Genomic DNA, 13,214 nt, shown 5'->3' with positions numbered 1-13,214 from the left:
TTCTGTGTTTTTCAATCCATAGCTTGTCATATAGTATGATATACTATGCCTGGTCTAAATATTGAAGCCAAAAGAAGTAGCAGGATTTCACCACCTATGCAAATCAGATCGTGCAGATTGAATGCAATCCTATGAAATCCTGACTTTTAACATAAATACCTTCATTCTGCTTACATCCCAGATGTCAATCCAAAACACAACTGCTGTTTGTTCCCCTCTACAATGATGTTAGGTCCTTTCTTCCCACCTTCCACAGCTTCCCTTAGTGGGCACCATGCAACACTCCAGCTTGCTCAGAACAGTGCTGCGTGGCGGAACATGTGGTCATGCCCTGTGAAAATGCTGTGACAATTTTGGTAAATTCTCTAAATCCTGCCTTACCTGGAAAGCCTCCCAGGGTCACTGGGGCTTTGTAACTGGGCCAGGCTTCTGGTACTGTCCCTCACCTCCACACCCACTTAGCGGACTGAGAGCATGGTCACCCCTCGGTAACCCCTGCAGCCTGCAGCATCTCAGACCTGCAGCATCCGTTTCCCTGATACAAGCTCCAGTTATGAAAATGCAGGGTGGCTCCCTTGGTCAGATGTCTTGTCCTGATGATGAGCTATTGCATAGGTAGGATAACTGCAAAGGGAACTGCTGATGAGGGTACAGTGCCTGGTGGCAGCTACTGTGTCCATGTACCCTCCAGCACCAGGCATGGGTGGGGATGGAGCTCTGAGAGACACCCTCTTCTCCCTCTAGTGATGAGGTCAAATGTTGCTTTCTCCCTGTCTGTCACAGAGGTATCCTCTGCACATTTTCCTGACTGCATCTTTGGCTTTTTTGCATTTTTTCTCGAGGATTCTCTGCTCCTTTCCCCGCTTTGGATCTCTCATCTCTGCAAAAGTGTAACTCGAAAATATCCTATGCTTCTGAGCCCTTGCAGCTGTCTTTGTTTGGGATGGTGTGGCACAGATAGGGGCACACTTGGGACTGAGGTATCTACTGGTTAAGCTCTCTGAGTCCATTCAGAAACTTAAATATTTGAACAATTATCTTAACGAAGGGCAAGGGGCAACACCCTTCTGTTTTTCAGAAAAGAAAATGTTTTCAGGCTGCAGTGTTTTCCTAAACCCTGTTAACCATACTTCCTAGTGAAGTTAGATAGCTTGCAGACTAAAGTTCAAGAAAGTGTATTTGCTGAACTGATGAATATGTGAACATACCCTAAGGTATTGATTTGCTGTCATCAGCTACTGAAAACCAGAAAAGCATTTTACTTTAAAAAAAGAGCGGTTTAATAACTTGCTATACCTTTAGACTTCCTCCCTGAGGTAAACATTAACCACTGTAGTTAACAAATATTTATCAGCTAGCAGCAAGTTCACTTTGCTGGTTCTCCAAATATTCAAATAGAATTGACATCTGATCCACAGCAATTTCAGCTCACGTGATTACTGACACCTACCAGAGCAGATAGGTTCAGCTTTCACTGTTCACTGCCACTACGCTAAGATTTACCCTTGACCCACATTTTTCAGCTGCTCACATAGAAAAGAAATGGGATAGAGTATAGCAGAAATTCAAAACAGGGCTATGCACCTATTGTATAATGCATACATAAGACTTTGCAGCAGCAAAAAAAAGGTGGAAAATCTATATATCAGGTCCAGCATACGAAGACTTTAAAGCAAAGCTGTAAATATTTTACATATATATAGATGCCATGGTAATTATACTTCAAAGAGTACTAAGGTAACCAGTTAATGAAATGTTCAATAGGAACATCCTGTACATTTTACTGGAAGAACATTACATTGTCTGGAAGAATAATTTGAAGGAATGATTAATGCTATCACTGTCTTCTGTGAAGAACAATTTCAGCAGTCTAATTTTATTAACCTAAAATGGCATACATTATATCTAGACTGTATGAAAGATAATTTAAAGAAAAGAATGTTGTATATTTGCAGAAAAAGGAAGCATTAATTACCAGTCAAACTATATATTATAATGAATAAGAAGCACTTGAAATGCATCAAAATTTTTTTATAGCAAAGGTTTTCTGAATTTCACAGTAATCATTAAATGAATTTACACAGCAATAGATGGAATACCTGCTTCTTTCATATACAAAACCAGAGCTGTAGAGATTACTGCAATAACTATAACATGTTTTCCAGTGTGAAATAAATAAGTCTTAAGAGTCCCATTATTTCGTCTCTCTATGTGGGGATTTATGCACATCCTTCCCAGCACCATTAACAGCAATAAGACTTATGTATGAGAATCCTAAGACAGCACAAGGAGAACAGACCGGTAGATTCTGCAGAATAGCTATTAGCCTGAAATTATAAGGAAAACGCAAAAAGGAACACTTCTGTAAGAAATTAAGTATTCTGGGCTTGATCTTTATGCCCAGAGCACAGCAGATGGAAAAAAGTATAAATTGTAAGATTAAGATGTAAAACAGTACAATAGAGAATGTTTCTCCCTGTGTTCCTCGCATGGACAGGCAGTGCTAGAGTGCATTGTGGATATTAACTGAAAGCATGTTAATCTAAAGGTGTGCTGAGTGGCTATATTCAAATGATGTGCCCTAGGCACCCAATTTAGGAGCTAGAATTGCTCTGGGCTTTAAGGTCAGGAGGGTGATGAGTGAACCAAGCTCAGGTGCTCAGGGCTGGCATACCCTGGTTTCCTGCAGAAGCCATGGAGAAGTACAAGCACACTAACATTAGGTAGCCTAGTTCCTCCTTATATATTGCAGGATATAGCTGAAGTCTATGGAAAGCAATGTTACAGAAAAATCTGAGAGGAATACAGATAAATGTTTAAAGCGCCCTTGTCTTTGTAGAGCTTATACCACAGAGCAGCTCATGAAGCTCAGGACTCCCAGTATCACCCTGGATTTGGGGCCACATGTTACTTCACTTGTGCAGTCCCTACCACTGCTGGGCTTTGCCATCCCTGATTTATGGTTAATGAGTCAGCAGAGCCTTTCTATACCTCTTCTTTCTTTTTGTTTTACTTTCCCTCTGGGGTTGGGCAGTGGATGAGATCCTTTATCTTATTTTTACTTTTAGGGTAGCTTTACATTCAAGATCTCACCTTGCCTGTGACCAAAACTGTGCATAACATATCTTTTGTGGGGGCCTTAGGTATTTTTCAAGACTAGATGTGACACCATTTATTCACCTGCAACTATACACAGCTGTGCAGATATTGCACGTGTCTTTCTGGATTACAAGATAGTAGCTGATGGCAGAAAGCATCTCTGCAATCTTCTCTATTAATTATGGCTTTATGTAATTAAGGCAAATAATGTCGATTTTATAGATCATGTAATTACAGTACATTGTTAATCATACCATCTGGAAATCTATTGAATATGAAAAACATATGGTGACTTTGTTTTCCTGATCAACCAAATAATTTTAAACAATAGATAATGTTTATTCAACCTGCGATTTAGGGAGGGTGTGAATGCTGTTGGGGTCATTGAAGTTCCTGTTTTGCTGTGAAAATGAAACCTACTAGCTTTTCTATTATATTAGTAAAGGAATCAATCCTGCAATAGATTATAATGCCCATCAACAGCTACTAGAGCTCAGCTGTACTGGGAATGGTACAAAAAAAAATGAAAAAGGAAAGACTTTTTCCTTGAAAACCTAAATGAATTTTCTGATATGCAACAGAGCTAAGCAGAGCAGTTACTATTTTCAGCAGCTCTTCATCCCTCTAGTATATAACATTAATTAATATTTATTTTAAAGGTAGTAATTTTATTTGGCAAGTGACAATGGCCTTTCCAGTATTCCTTTAGCAAGAATAATTTCCAAGTTCAGATAATATCTGCTTCCCTACCGCTTGTGCTAATGGAGAATGCTCCTTCTGTCGTTTTGAGCTATGAAATTTAATTGCCCAGAGTGGCTGATACTTATTTTCAACAGCTGCTGAACAAACTCTTTAAAATGCTATAATTGCATATACAAGAATCCTTAATTTAATGTACGCCCTGTGGCATTAGAAATGTAAGTGTATGTGAGTGAGATAAAAAGCTCACAGGCCTTCTGATGCATGTTCATTTGTGGAGGGGCGCATTTCACGCTTTATTCTTCTCTCACATTTATTATAGACAGAAGTCTGCATTTACGTGGACTTTTCCTCATCTGCTTAGGTAGCAGTGAAAGGTGGTTCAAACTCCTGTCACGGAGTGCTTTTTCAACAAACTTGTACACATAAATGCCACACCTCATCTTTGGTAGTCACTGTGTGGTGTTTGTTTGTGTGACAAGAACAATATGCTTTCTCTCTGGAAATATTTTCATCTCATTATTTTTAGTTTAATGTACAAACAAGTTTTTTCCTCTGAAAGTAAATGTGTGAGGGAAAGTGAGTAGACTTAGGTAAATATAGAATTAGAAAGATAGTCTTTATTACATAGTGCTCCAGATAAAGAATTTTTGCTAAGCCAGAAACCAGACATTTTGATTCCCAAATCTTCCATTGCCGCCTGCAAATGTATTTGTGTCTTTCACAACTACCTCTGCTTAATTGAGATCTCTTATCCTTCATGAAGAAAAAGATTATTATATACCCATGTCATAATTAAGAGAACTGAGAATTTGCAAAAGGCATACTGTCAAAACTGGGAAGAGATCCATCAGCGCTGGTTTGCTTTGCAGCGGACTGAGGAGCATGCACACATTCAGCTGGCTCAACTCCACTTGAAGATGGGGAAGGTATTTCCTCAAATCACAGTAACTGTGTTGCTTGTGGTCATATAAGTATTCCTTCACAGAGGTCCTGGACTTTAATAAATTTATTAGCCTTGAGTGTTGTTTAAAAGAATTGGCCTAGAGTAAAATGTCTAGAATTGCTAAATTATCTGAAGGAATACAGGAAGCATTTGTGCCAGCATCTGATATGTCAGCTCCTCTAAGCAACTATGATCTCAAGTGCTTCTACTCACACTGGGAACAAACACATTTCCACTACAATTTGGCATCTTCTCCGAGCGTCTTGTATTAATCTGCAGACATCCCTAGAAAGCTCTTTTCCTTAATTAGAAAAGGAAACAGCTTTTCAGTGCTACTGAACATGCTTAGCTTATACCGACTTGTGGTAGAGAATGTATTACAAAGTGCTTTTTATGGTTTAAAACTGGACCAATTTTCATGCAATTCTTTCATGCAATTTTACAGATTTTGGATGGGTTTCTAAGACTTTGGGGTTTTTTTCTTTAATTTTCCCTACTCTTCATTAACTTCTGGTTAATCGTGATTATCCTTACCTCAACCTTGAAAGGTCGAGGTACATTTCAGATGGATGTTATGGAATAAGGGTGGATGAGAACTGGAATATAATTGAACCAAAATGCTACATATGATATAAAACTTCAAAGACTTTGTCAACTTGAAATTCAAGTATGGTTCCAGGTCATATTTAGTAAACCACCTCTAACAAAAGAAGGGGGCAAGCCAACCTCCACTTTTGCAGGAAATCTCACAGGGAAAAGGGAATCTCCTTTCTTCTCTTGTGGAATCAGGAGCTCCATCTGCACTGATGTAGGCAAATCTCTCTGAAAGTACAAGTATATTGCTAATTCCTACAGCATTACAAAAGCCAGACCCCTTAGCTTTTCTCATTGCCCGTATGATAGCTGAGGGAGTAAACGGGGAGAGGGAAGATGCAACACAAGGTGCTTGTGAGTGCCATGGTCAGGTGCCATGGCCAGTAAATTGCTGCTGTCCTTAGCTCCAAAGGGACCTGGTTTGTGCGGGGGCAATAGCTGCCTTGTAGGATTTCCACCTGCTCGCAGGCAGCTCGCTTTGCGCGGGTTCCCCTGCAGCCATGAGATGGCAGCAGCTTTCAGTTGTCACTCTGGCCTAGTTTGTGTTCCAAACACTGGGCAAAAAGAGAGGTTAAAGACCGCGCCGCCTTTCAGCTCCTAGTATAAATCCAGTTTTGCAATAAAACTAAGACCGCAGCATAAAAGATAAGTTGGAGTTATTTAAGTTGTAGGGCATGAGCCCGAGGTCTCCTCCAGGGGCTCATTCCAGGCTCTGAGTGCTGGGCAGCCGGTTTTGTTGTGTAACTGTGTCATCATCAGCTGAGTTTTGGTATTTTGTTTTCCAGAACTACTAGTGCAATAATAATGAGCCCAGTAGTAATCTTTGCAAAATCCCTTCTCATTGCGTACTATATTGAAGTAGAATGAAAACAAATTGGCAGCAGGCATCTAGAAAATTAGATATTAACTTTCAAAAGTGCATGCTAGTTTGCCCTGTAATAGCTGGGAAGCAAGAACATTATGTTTCAGCACTGAACCTTTCTGTGGAATCAAAATATTCTCTCACTGTAGCCTCGTTCACATCTGCTGTGGGCTTTAATGTTGTTAACAATACTTGTGATTGCAGTAATAGAAATGTAGTCAGGGAAAAGAAAGGGAAAAGCCCTCTTATTTGTATTCAGAACTCTAACTCTAACAATGCAGTTAATCCTGCTGCAATTACTGGGGAAAAAAAGAAAGGAACAAATCTAAGAAAAGAAAATTAATGTGGAAAAAAAACACTCCTCTGCATTTAATTAATATTAAGGATGTGAAATAGACCCACATAATCAAAGAACTGCATAACCATGACAGAAAATTTGGATCAAAATTTGGATCTTGATAAAGACTGTTATTATAGGAATAATGTAGTTGACCACAGAGCCAGCCAAAGGAAAAATATACTCCCTTTCACTATAAGGATTTTTAGGGCAAACCAGATTGCTGAGGCTGTTATTAAAGTGACCATGGGTTACAGGCTAGAGGTAGCAGCATTACTGGAAGGGAAGTTGCATAATATCAGAGTTGCTGCTCTGCCCTGTGCCTGTGAGTTCACATATTTCACCAGGCAGTGCTGATGGGGCAGAGGTGCTCTGGTCTCTTTGCTTTCTCCTTCCAATAAACCTGACAGAGGAGCATAAATCATTTCCCTGCAAGTGGAGAAGGTACGCCCACTCTCCCTGGTTTCAGCAAAGGGACACCTGTCCATTTTATCCCATACTTGCCGTTTCCCATTTTCCTTTGAGCATTTTGATAGGCTCTTCATTTCCTCTCTTTCACTGTTGCCTGACGTGAAACTTTATTGGCCATTTTCTGCTTGTGGCATTTGTGGCTTGAGCTCCTCTCAGCTTCTTAGGAACTTCAACATGAACTTTCTTTCCTGGATTTGCTCTTTCCTGTAACTTGCTGTCACATGAAGGTCTGCCCATGCTACTTTCTATAGTCTCTTATTACTCATTATATCCTTTTTTTTTTTTTTTTTACTTTCACCTACTAGTGCCACCAGCCTTCCGGAATGGATTTCATTTCCTTTCAGTTACTTACACGTTGGATGTCGGCACCGAAATGCTCACCCAGGCTCCCTTTGGCAGCTATTCACAGGAACAGACACTCACACTGTGACTCATGCAACTCGTTTTAGATCTTTTCATCAGGATGAGATGCATTCTGGAAGTGCCCATATATCTTACTGAAAATAATAGGGAGTTACACAAATAGGTCAGGTGAAGTTGTTGACACCGTAGCTGTGTAAAATGAGGTTAGATGAAAACCTCTGGTACGTTTCTTTGAAAGGTAGGATAGAAAAAAACATGTAGGAAAGAATTTATTACAGACTTTTTAAAGTAAATCTTGTCAATTTCTCAGAATCATTAAAGAACCCAAATAAACTTTAGATAGTACCTGATTTTTATTACAAACATGCATATATTATTATGTTAAGAATGTTAAATAATGTTAAGAATGATTCAGAAGCATCTGTTTTCCTTATGCATTGGTTTGTTTCATGCTGCCCATAAAATACATACTTCTAATCTTATGACTGATGAAAGTTGTGATTTAGCAGAAGCATCGTGATATATTGTTAAAAGAAGACAAAAGAATTTGTGGATGTAGGAACTTGGTCCGTATATATTATTAAACTATCTCCAGTCCTGTGTAGTAGGAGATTGAAATAAAGAGCTGTCTAGAAACTACCTTAGGGTGTTCTTTTATATATATGTATGAGTATTTTACAACACACTTTTTTTGATTGTTGAATTACATTCTTTTATAATAAAACAGTTGTGGTTTTTAAGTTAGTCTCCTCAATCAGATATGCCATACCATTGGCTTATGTCGTTGCTCCCTATACATCAGAGCATACAAAAATGCATTTTACATAATTTAATGATGTTTTACAGTTTCCAAATTTGCCTGGACTACAACACCGTTTATTTAGTTATGTTGGTCATCTGAGTATTGGCTGGTTCTGCAAGCATGAAGCTGCACAGTTAATATATTATAAATGCATCTTCCTGCCTCTCATAATGAACCACCACACTGTCACTGTGGGCTCTTCAGCCCTGCTGACTAGTGAGGCTGGTGCTGAGATCTTTCTACTTTACCCCAGTTCACCTGACTGAAAAGTTCATTGTGATCTCTCTGGCTCATCCCTTTGAATCAGCTCCCTTTTATTTCTCTCACTGGCTTATGCTTCACTGGTGCATCTAATCAGTGCCTTGCCTTGAGGTCTCTGCAGAGTTCATCCCATTCCTATATGACCATTCTTTTCTTCTGCTCGGTTGTTTTTATCCCTCTTGCTGCACCAGTGATTCCATAACCAGTTTTCTCTTCATTAATTTTTCTGTCTTCCTTTCGCACTGTCTCCCAAGCAAATCACTTTGCCTGGGTATTCCTCTCCTAATGTGTCTCAAAGCTCCCTACTCCTGCAAAATTGCTTCGCAATTCAAACTTACCAATATGGCTACAAAAATCAACCAATTAAAAATTGCTTTCTAGAAGTGCAGGTAAGGTTATATCGTAAATTCACAATGTGGAACAAAATAAAATGAACAAAATATGAAATATGTCATACATAATTTTGCCTTTGTTCCCATTCTAACTATGTTTATTTTTCTGTAACAATAAATATCCACATAATGTATTTTTAAAGCCTAACACAACTTATGTGTTACTACAATATTGAAGATTAGCAGAGATGTAGCGCTACAATTTACAAGCATTAATGCTGAGTGTGGTACAGCATTCGGTACAGCACCATATGCACAAACCAGGTGCTTTTGAAAGGTTTTATCTTTTTATCTTGAGTGCTCCTATGAACTCTGTTATTGTTGCATCCCCCAGTTGTATCTCATAATTTATAGTATATTCATCTTCCTAATACCAATATGTGTTATTGGTCTTATTTAACAGATGGAGAACTAAAGAACAGAGAAACCAAGATCCAATAAAGAACACTGACATCCAAGCAGAACACAATTGAGATCTTTAGATTATTAAAACCAAACTCAAAGCCACATGCAATAGACTTTACTCACTATGAACCACATTGCAAGTGACTGCACACTGCAGTTCTCAGTCAGAAAAACTCAGAATAAGGATTACTTCTAGATTTACATCTCAGGACTTAATGCAGAGTATCTGATTAAAGGTAACACAAGCTCAAGAGCCACAATGCAACAATGGACACAGAATACTGACATTTCATGTACTTGGAAGTGTGAAAAAACTCACGATACATTGCTCACAGTAATAAACAAGCATACTTGTAAAAGGACAATGCTCTCCAATTTTTTCTTCCTTAAACTAGGGATTGAACAACAGAGGACAGGGAAAGTTAAAAAAAAAAAAAAAAAAAACACCTTGAAATGGAATAAAGCTTTTCCCAAAAAGAAAAAAAAAAGGGGGGTGGGGGCAGAGATATTTCAAACATTTTGTCACTAAAGTCGCTAAAGGCAGGATTTATTGGTGACTAGAACTCTGGCAAATAAAGATGCTATTACAAGTATTACAGGCCTATAGATGGCGTTTTTATTAAGCCTATAGATTTTATTATTTTTTTTCATTGGTAGTCATCATAGGAAAGATTAAGGAGCTGCCTATACTGCAGATTTTCTTTATAGGCTATAAACTCTAGGACCATGTCAGTGTGAGCTGGTAAAAGAAGGGACTGATACCTAGCAATTTGATACCAAAATGATGGAAATTGGCAAATGGTCAACCAGGTGTTAAAAAGGGCTCTTCCTTGTCCATGCAGATCAGTAAGTCTGGCATGTTTATCAATCGGGAAGATTGCTAGAAATTATAATAACAAATAATTAGTAGGGAAAAAGGTGAAGATGGTTGGACAAGAATCAGAGCAGCTTTTGTAGAAGAAAACAAAGCTATGGGAGTTCTCTGAAGGAGCCAAGGTTTATTTGGATAATGATGATTCAAAATTATGAATTTGCATAACCAGATAAACAATTCAATAGTGAAACTGAAATAGTCACAGAGTAGAAGGGTAAACCCTCTCCCAGATTGCTTGCTGAAAGATAGGAAATGAAGAGTAGGGTGAATTATAATTTTTCACAGCAAAGAATCATAAGGACTCCAGGTATCTGGGTTCATAAATGCTGTGGAAAGGTGATGAGCTGAGGGGTGATATTTTGTGTAGTGATAAAGAATTAATCAGGATAGTAAAAGCATAAGCTGGATGAGAGGAGCGACAGAATCGTCTCATGATATTGAGCAATGAAATAACAGATGAAATCAATGTCAATAAATGGAAAGTCATGCACTGAGGAAAAAATAACCTTCACTGTTCATATACGATAATGGACTCTAAATTAGCTATTACCACTCCTGAAAGCAACCTTAAAGTGCCTGAAAACATCAGTACAACATTTGGTTGTTGTGTCTTCCGCAACTAAAAAGTGACAATTAAAGTAGGAATTATTAAGAAAAGAATAAGGAATTAAAAAAATCAGGTGGATGTGCAAATCCATAGTACGCCCTTATCTGAACAATTAATGTGGTTCTAGATAACACATTTCTAAAAGGCTGCAATGGACCTAGAGAGCACAGAGAAGGGGAACAGTGATAAACTGTGCTATGGAACAACTGTTATACAACTTTTATATTTATATCTGAAGACTGAAAAAGATGACTGAGGGAAAATCACAGAATCATAGAATAGTTAGGGTTGGAAAGGACCTTACGATCATTCAGTTCCAGGTGAAGCCCATAAAAATAGAAAAAAAATGTTTGGAAAAAAAGAGCAAAAAAGAATTATTCAGTGTTTCTTACAGCATAAGAATTAAGAAGGCAACCAATGCATTTATCAGGTACCAGACTTGAAACAAATAAAAATAATCACATTTTCACATGGTAAATATGAAAAGACATGGAGAAGAGTTCATCTTCATTTATTAAAATGTGGCTACATCTTTTGGCTCAGGAAGTGCCACGGGTTCTGGGCTGCAGAGGCTAGGATGCTATATCATAAAAAAGGATTGTTTGACGGTCTATTTCCTATACTCTTTCCTTAACAATCTATTAGACTACATTTACTCTGGGAAGCTAAAGAGTACCAAAACAGAGACCCAAGTCCAGGGAACTTCGCTGTTCTCAGAAGCTGCGATTTGCCAATTGTCCACAGGGCCAAAAAAACATGCCCTGTCTTTTTTTATTCACTGTTAGAGGCATAACCTCAGTGGACATAGTGAGAGTGGTAGGCAATTCTTTGGCCCCAGTAGGGCATTTATTCACTTCTAACGTTGGCCTCCTTTTCTTTGCCTGATGAAGTTTCTTTAAACATCTTGGGGCTAGTTAGATCCCTTATATCTTTTAAATCCATTGACTCTATTCAGCCACATCATGCATAAGTGCTTTGTTCAAAGTGCAAGATTATTTTCCCTTCTGCAGATTTTTGTTCTAGCTTTGAAAGACATGCCTAGCAAATGCCCTGCCTGCTTGTTTTCCTGGAGTATGGTTAGACATCTCAATCATGTACATACAGGGGGTGCATTCTGGTGTAAAGGAAGTGAGATCTGTTCAGATATAGGTGAAAAATTTTTTGGTTCAGACCCAAACTACCATAACTTTAACTCATGTCAGCACAGATCTCATGTCAACTGCAGATCTCTCACGTGTGTTTTGTTCCATTCACACCCAAGCACTAGGGTTGCTCTACAAATAGAAAGAAAACAAATGTCTGCTCCCATGCCATTGTTGCAATAAAACAAAAGCTTCCAATCTTTGGAGGAATTTGGGAAAGCTATAGCATTTCTTGATTTACATGCTTGCTGCAGATAAAAAAGTGTTTTTCTGAGTAAGCTTTTCAAATTCTGTAATTTCCACTTGTTGGACCATCCCTTGTAATTACCCACAGGCCACTGTGTGTATCTCCTATCACACTTCTAATAAACCCATTTGTAAATTTGCTACATAACAGTGCCCCACAGGTTCTTTTGTGAACCATCGTGGCTACAGACCACAGCCTGAGAACCAATGATGTACTGGATAACTTAATTTTAATTTTCCTGCTGATACCTTTGCTTCAAGCTAATCCCAGGGGCACTGAGTTAACTGGCATTCAAGAGTCTCAACATTTAATCTTATCACAGACCTATGTTTATTGTACACAGAGGTGGCAGATCACTTGGAAAGGGTCTCTAGGCAGCAGATCACTTCTTACAGCTTGGTTTAGGTGCAAAGTCAGTGTGGGTTGAGGAGCTGTGTGCCTGCAGACTTACAACATGCCTGGACTCACGTGCCCCTCTCTGAACAACACTTGCTGGAGGCTACTGTTTCTCCAGCCTTCTTTATCATTGCCTAAATGTTGCCTACATATACTTGCTATTTCTACAGTAAGAATTACTTTTTACCACAAACCCATTTTTCTGATAGTGGTGTTGAGTATTCTGAGGCATGAAAAAAAAAGATTTTTTTTTCTTCCATATATATATGTATATGTCTGACTAAAACATCTTCAGGCCCTGACAGACATAAGTATTTTTAGATAGAGATTAGTTATATCTCTAACTGAAATCAGGTGATTTCACAGATGCTTAATAGTTCTGAAAAAACAGGACAAAAAATAAAGATTTCACCTTTAACTATGTTCTTATTTGAAGTGCATTTATTTTCTGAAAAGATTGTAAAGATGCTGTTGATGCAAATTATTTTGTCAATACTTGTTCATGTGCTTTCAGAGAACAATGAGGAAGATATAGAGCAATGATAAATGAAACAAGTATCAAAAGTGAGACTATCATTGTGAATATTTAGATGATTGTGTAGTAATATATGACTGAATTAATTCTGAGAGAAGTCATCTAAGTGCATGTTGAACTGAGAAAGAACATTCCCTTTAAAAAATTATTAAAAGTCTTTAACTATAACATAAATAACAATG

At 38.2% G+C, this 13,214-nt stretch overlaps 1 long non-coding RNA gene across 5 annotated transcripts in view; it reads left to right on the top strand.

The window, feature by feature from the left end:
• The window catches only part of LOC136007345 (uncharacterized), a 62,708-nt gene that overhangs the window by 22,693 nt on the left and 26,801 nt on the right, over positions 1-13,214 (top strand). For 2 of the 5 annotated variants that reach the window (XR_010609654.1, XR_010609647.1), the window contains one exon: positions 9,230-9,590. The exons of 2 other annotated variants lie outside the window; for them this stretch is intronic. This is a non-coding gene — a long non-coding RNA (uncharacterized LOC136007345). One more of the 5 variants, XR_010609658.1, reaches the window with a different exon arrangement.

This window comes from Lathamus discolor, chromosome 1, assembly GCF_037157495.1.
Source record: "Lathamus discolor isolate bLatDis1 chromosome 1, bLatDis1.hap1, whole genome shotgun sequence".
Classification (NCBI taxonomy): Eukaryota; Metazoa; Chordata; class Aves; order Psittaciformes; family Psittacidae; genus Lathamus; species Lathamus discolor.
This window is presented reverse-complemented; position numbering and strand designations above follow the sequence as displayed.